Raw genomic sequence first — 7,335 nt, forward strand, 5'->3', positions numbered from 1 at the left:
GAGGTGTTAGAGCTGGGGACGGGTGGAGAACAGGTCGTGGGTGCAGATTGAAAAGACAATGAGACAGTGACTGTGTGAATATGTGTGGGAAAAGTGGGGAAAGGAAGGCGAGAGAACAGGTGAAAAACTGAGAGACAGTGAGGGGGGTGAATCGAGAAAGGCATCCCGGAGAAAACGATTGGAGCTGTGCTCCCCTGTTGTATGCACCAGATGGTGTTCATTGATTATTCATTGCATGCGATGGATGTCACTGTCACCGCACACGGCTCTGCTCCATTCTGCTCTCTGCCTCAGTGCACCTGAGGGCAGAGATGGGGGCGGGGAGAGCTGTATAGGGCTGCATTAGACAGCATGTGGATGTTGCGTGGTTAGGATTTGAAATGACTGTACAGATTTTCTAAACACAGCACAGACACACACTCACACACACAGACGCACAAGAATGATTGCCCAAATGTATTTGTATTTGTAGAAAGACATGATTTGGGATCAGAGGGATTGTGATATTAGTTTATGATTTGTCAGTGTTCAATGCTGATATGGCTGCAGGCATCAACAGATATAAATACTATCCCCATTGCTAAATGTAGTAAGGTTCATGTTCATTTACAGTGCATCAGGCTTAGTATCATAATGTCGGAATAAGGCGTAAAGCTTGTGCCGATTTGAAGCCTATTCTAAGGGTTCAAACTTGTGTTTATAGAGCTTTATAGATGACGACTATTACCAGACACGCACGCAAAATGACTTTCAACCAGTGACACCAAAGACTTTAATCACTAAAACCCTCTCTCTCTCTCTCATAGGTCTTGGCCAAGCTGCTTCACTCCATCTCACAGTGATGGAATTCACGATTGCTCTGTCACTCCCAATTTGCATTCTTGATGACTGAGGACGGGACGGCACAAAGATAAAATGTGGCAGGGAGTTGGCGGTGGAGACAAGTAACACGATAACGATTGTCAGAGAGATGAGAAAGAGCAGCGCGAGGTGTTTATGTGCCTGACGTAACCCTTAGAGCACAGGTCAGGGACTGTACATGCAATTGAGGTGGACGGGTTGAGCATATAATTATGCATTGATGGGGATGGAGCGGCAAATTGCCTGGAGGTATTGATCTGGTTACATTTAATGCTGTTTTCGCCGCTTGTGTCGGGGCTTGAAGGTGTCAGGTGAAACAGAGTAATCAAGCTGTGCTGACAGGACTCCTGCAGACCAGCTGCTGACTAAAATGGATGGACACAGCGCTGAATTTGTGTCTAAATTGAAGATATTTGACAATAGCTGAGGCATGCTACATGAACAGGCCCTTACGGTATTAAAGCAATTGCGATATTGACATCGGGATGTCGGCAGAGAGCGGAAAAGTAGGGAAGACACAAAAAGCTGCACTGCTGTAATGAGTCTTTCACAGGTGGCTCCATTTGAAGTCCCTTGTCAGAATCAGGCGGTGATTTAAAAACTATGTGAGTCTGTGAGATTGTACTCTGTCAGTGCCACTAAATTTCAATCACCCACATCATTGTGGTTTCGTTGGTTTCATTCCAAGTGAACAGCCGATACAGAATAACTCATTGTTCTGACACAAGCTGTCCTCAAATCATCTGGAAGCAGGGATTAGAAATGCCTGTAGTGAATCAGCGCCCGTGAGTCACCACTGCTGGATCGTACCTCATCAAAGACTAATTTAAAGTCACTGAAAACCCTTTAATCACAACAATTTCAGTTGTTTGTCACAAATGTTGTTGCAAAAATCTGCCTCTAAATTACAGATCTAAACTATACTCACAATGTCGATACATCAGTTTTGCCTGCCAAAAAAGAAACACTACATTTCTTGATTTCTTTCTTGTTTATCTTTATTCAAAAAATTCGAACAGAAACGAGCGTTGTGCAAAAATTATCCTGCTGTGCGACACTATATTTTATTAAAAATCAGTATGTAACTGGCTAACAGGCTGGAGCTTGTTGCTCTTTGCTTCCCTGTGATGATTGGCCAGTGTCCCCGATGAGAATACTGGCACAACTCAAACATGAACACGAGTGTGAAATCTCCTGTGTGCACAGATGGCACACATTTTGTCGCCACAGCTTGTTAGTAATACATATCCACGCACAAATGCACGCACACATACGTGCAAGCGCGCACGAACACGCACCAGTAAATAAGGCTTGACCCTTGGCATTAGATCGCCCATATTGTCTAGGCAGAATGCGGTATGTGGCGCAACTGCCGTCACAACATGTGGCCACTTAAGTGTGAAAGAAACTGTCCTGTATGCTTGGTGGAGCACAGTTATGGTTAGTTGCACACCAGAGTACATTGAGAGAACATTTGCATCTACACACATATCATATACCCGTAAATACACGGTACACTGGTACACTGCCCAGAGCCTTTTAAGTGAGGTATAGAAACGGTGGGAAATATGAACGGTGCTTTGCTCATTAGTCCTCAGTAAGCTCAGGCGCGCTGAGGGGTTTAGAGGCTTCAAAGCAGACTTTTTTCTTGAGATTTGGAAGGATTGAGGAAATGTGATGTACAGACCCTGTGTTCTACTCATGTGCCATGCATGTGAACGACTGTAATCTTAACAGGAGTAGTTACTCGTGTCTCAGTTTGGGTACTTCCAACAGTGCAACTTTATGAACACTAAGTACATTAGACATGTATTTGCAAAATGCATGAATTTAAACAGAGTACTGCGTTCTCAAATGAACATGGAAAGTTGTGCACTTACTAGAAATAATTACACCAGTTGATGGTGTGCCAGCTGCTACACTGAGCCTCTGACTACCTCGAAAGATAGTATAACAGCACAGGCCACCATCTAACAACGCCACAAAACTTTCAGACAGTATAAAAGATTCAACCATACTCATGTTTACTCTACCTAATATCTATGAAAGAGTGGAGTGCTAAGCTGTGAAGTAATACCAATTAGCTTAGTTAGCAAGCTACATTCATAAACTGTATGGGTGCAATGCACAAATACATATATTGGCTAACAAGTATTGGTCTAAAATGCTAGAAGGTCACTCACCGAAGCTGAAGCGCAAGGTTCTTGAATGGTCTGTACTATACAGCAAGCTATTAGTCAGGTGAATATATATTTTAAGACTATTCTGAAAAGTTATTCATAGTCTTTCTTGCATCGATAGCATGATTTTTATGGCTATGCTAATTCAAAGCACTTTGTTAAGTATGCTTTGATATGGTTAGTGTAGTCAATATTTTTATATTCAAAAAAGAGTTTGCCTCTGCAGATTCTCGGGAATTATTGATTTGACAGAGTTTAAGCACGTGGTGGAACTTTTCAGCAACAAATTCAAAACTGCTGTCTTCCTCTGTCTCTCCCTGTTGTCAATTTCAAAGCTTTCTATACTTAACAATTCCCATCCATCACCTGTCTGTGACAGTGTAGTAGTGTAACAGCTCCTGGATTTAAACAACAAAAAAAAAGTAGGGGGGGGGGGGCATGTTGCCAGTGGACATAATCTGGGCAGCATCATGGTTTCTGAAAAATGTTTTGGCACATAAAGAAAATTAGGAAAATTATATAGAGCCTGCCAAGCTTGCTTTCATGGTTTGATTTCCATACACTCTCCTCTGTGTGTGCACCCTTATGAGGACAGTGCATTTAAGAAAATGCTAATCGAGAAGCTTTGTTGCAAAGCAGGTGTTAGAAATGCTGACAAGGACACAAATGTAAATAAAACTGGTGAAGTGAGGATCACAAAAGGGACATCTGAGTTCGTTTTCCTTTGCCTTTTTATTACACCATAATTAAAATGAATTGTCTTTATCGCTGTTGTTTTTTTCCCCCTCTGTCTCTGTCCTATTCTTTATGGCTCTATTGATGTATTATTGGCTGTTATTCCAACCCACACCGGGCTTGTAACAAGTTTAGCACAGCGATTGCTCCCAGCTACAATGAAAATGTGAGACTGAGGCTTTATTTCTGTTTTGCTCTTCTGCCTGTGCCATGAATCTGAATAGAACTTAAGAAAAGGAATCGGTTTGACAAAACATTGGCTCACATACCTCACAGTGATTACTTGAATGTGATGCAGGTCCAAGGCCATGGAAATGTTGCTCCCTTGACAGATAAGGATTACTATATCCTAAAAGAAACTTTAACTATGTGAAATCTCGGTTACCGTGTGACACAGTGATGAAATAAAAGTGCTCTTTGCTGAGAAGCCTTAAATACTTTTTTATAATCCAATAGCTCTGTAAAACTAACTCTGCAGATATGTCTGACCTTTTCTTTCCAAGTCCAGTTCTTTACACTGACATTCACATGCAGGTTGTGACATGCAGTTATTGCTTCCAACAGCTGGATCTCTACAAAAGGCTATTTCTGTTGTAGACAGTTTAATCTTACATGACCTGGTACAATATACCATCCAAGATGTTTATTCAACACAGTTGCCATTTTGGGTGCAATGTCATTTCAAAGATAAAAGCAAAAAGGAGTCCCTTTGAGCTGCGATGAGGATTATAAAACTCTTCCTAGGATGTGAAAAAGTGCCATTTTTGTCCTCTCACAGACATGCACAGGATCTCTTTTGCATGTGTGACATGACATACCGGGTTATGGAAATGATGAGATGGGCTTCTCACATATGGATTCATAACAGACCTAAATGGCATTACATTTAACTTTTACTTGCTATTTCCAGCGTGTAAACCTAACTTTAAAAACCCTAAATATTTTACTGTTTTAACCAAACCATAAAGTTTACTGGTGCCTAAACTTAACCTGTGAGCGAAGGTGAAGCAGTGTTTGACAGTCTGCTGTGAGAACACGGTGAGATTATCCTTATTGAGCTAAATCAACTTATTTTTGTAATATCACACAGTAACAGGCCGGTGTGTGTGTGTGTATGACTGTAACACTGAGAGGTGCAGGTGACATCCGTTCAAGTTTTTTTTTCTGTATAAATATGTCAGCTGATGAATGCGTCACTAGTGGTGACGCACGGATTAAGCGTATTCAGTGATGTGCTTCCACTTCCAAATGATCATCTTTTTAAATAAGTTTATAGAAGGTTTTCAATAGTTTTTAATCAGCATTCTCAGTTTACAAAGCTGCGTCATTCAGAGGCCGTAGAGACAAAGGCCTCAGAGTCAGTGGCAAGGGTAAATTATGTAATGTGAGAATAGGAAAGCTGTACAAGCGTTACAACCTGTCAGATGTTTGTGCCACAAAACCAAGTTATTGCAGTGCTCTGCGTTTTTTTTGGTTTTTTTGCAAGCCTCCTGTTGGCACGCACAGACTATCTTTCTATCACTGATAAGTGGTTTTGTCCTTGGGGGAATAAAACACCTTACAGCTGGCCTAAGCAAGGTCAAACCTCTCACTGTGTCCATCCCTTAGTCCCAAAAGTGCTACTGCAGTGGTCATGCCATTTAGAGGGCAAGGTATGCAAAAGATAATTAGCCAAGTGCACCTTATGATGTCTCGTGTAAACAATACATTGCGGTAAAAGTCACCGAATAGAAATGTATTTCATTTACACTGGTGTGGAAATGAAAAGACAGAGCAAATATGCAAAATGATGAAATTGAAGGCAACTGTCAGGTTCACAGGCGTGTGTTCTGTTGTTGTGGTGGGGAACTGGGACTATGTGCAGTACAGCGATGTCTCTTGACACACCAATCGCTTTTTAAAGATGCAAATATATTCATCTCCTGAGTGACAGCTCTTCGTGTCAAACACTGCAAGACCTTCCGCTGAGCATGTTTCTTTTTCTGCCTTTTTTTTCCCTTCTCCCTCTGTCTCCCAAATCCTATCTCTAACTCTTTCAGGGGAACAAAGCAGCTTGTGTTGGCCAAGCACTCGGAGTGAAAATAGAAGCAATCATTTATTCATTGATTGAAACATCAGAGGACTGAGAGGCAGTGGGAGAGTGGGAGCAACAAAGAGCGGGAAAAAGACAGAATGGTTGAAGGACAAGAAGTAAAAAGGAGGATGGGAGTAGTGGTAAGTGAAATTGAGTGGAGATCAAAGAAGGGGAGAAAATTCTTAGCGAACATAAAGTGGACAGTGTTGTTTGAAAAAGAAGACATTCCAACAAATAAAGGAAATGTCAAGTGAATAAAAACAAAACACAGATGGTTGTTATTTGAGCTGACAGTAACTTGTAATTTAAAGGAAATGCAACATTGACTGCCTGTTGATGCTACGGCGTGCCTCCCGTCTTAAATGAAGATGATCAATTAATCAAGAGTGAAACTTGCTCTCCTTTGAGCATTCACGTATATTAACATAATTAACAATAACCACCCTAAGGTCAAACTGTTTAAAAACCAAGGGCTACATCAGATAGCATGTTGAATCCTGAACAAGTGGGACTTGTTTGGAAGTGCTGCCAGGAGAAGGCCTCTTCTCTGTATAATGGACACAGCGGCGCAGCTTAAGTTTGGTTAAAACCGAACATCTGAAGCACTGTGGTGGAGTGATGATGGTTTGCACTTGTTTTACAGTGACGGGACTTGAACACCTTGCAATTGTTGAGCCAACTATGACTTCGTCTGCATACCAAAGTATTCTAGAGTCAAATATAAGGGCATGTGTCCAACAGCTAAAGCTTTGAAATCATCATGCAGCAGGATAATAAATCCAAAGCACAGCAGCAAATCTACAATAGAATGACAACAGAAATGCTGTGGATGAACATTCAGAGAGCCATGCATAAATGAATGCCCACAATCCCTAATGAAGTGAAGCATTTAGTTATTCACATGACTCTAAGTGACAATCAAGCTAAACATGGCTGACAATAGTTAATAGTCAAGTTGTTTAGCAGCAACAATACACTTGGGTGTATTTATTTGAGCAACCATGAGTTTTATTGCTTGCAAATACCACATTTCATTTGCAAGAGCAAGATTATGTTTTTTGTGTGTGTGTGTGTGGTTTATTTAGGAGCCTACGATTTCTAAACACACAGCAGGGTCCGTAAATGCTCTTTTTCCACAATCCAAGTAAAGCGGGATTGTGTAATCTATGTAATCTTAATGAAGTAAAACCTACAAGGCAGGAAATAAGAGCATTAGCTGCAATGTAAAAGTTATATCCATGTGAACCATCACAGGCTTAAGCACCTTTAAGACATGCACTCTTTTCCATTAATTTGATGGCATTTGAACATGTCGGCTTCATGTCTGAATGAGCACTCTGGTCTCTTTGCCCAGTTCACTTGAGAACACAATAAAACAGTAATAGCATGTCAATAATTACATTTCATCTCACTGTTTTGTATGCTAACTTCCAAAAAGGCTGAAACATTTTCCCCTCTTTTAGTAATTTTGTTATTTTTAAAGGT

The sequence above is a fragment of the Neolamprologus brichardi genome, chromosome 7 (genome assembly GCF_056152115.1).
Source record: "Neolamprologus brichardi isolate AB-2024 chromosome 7, ASM5615211v1, whole genome shotgun sequence".
Taxonomy (NCBI): domain Eukaryota; kingdom Metazoa; phylum Chordata; class Actinopteri; order Cichliformes; family Cichlidae; genus Neolamprologus; species Neolamprologus brichardi.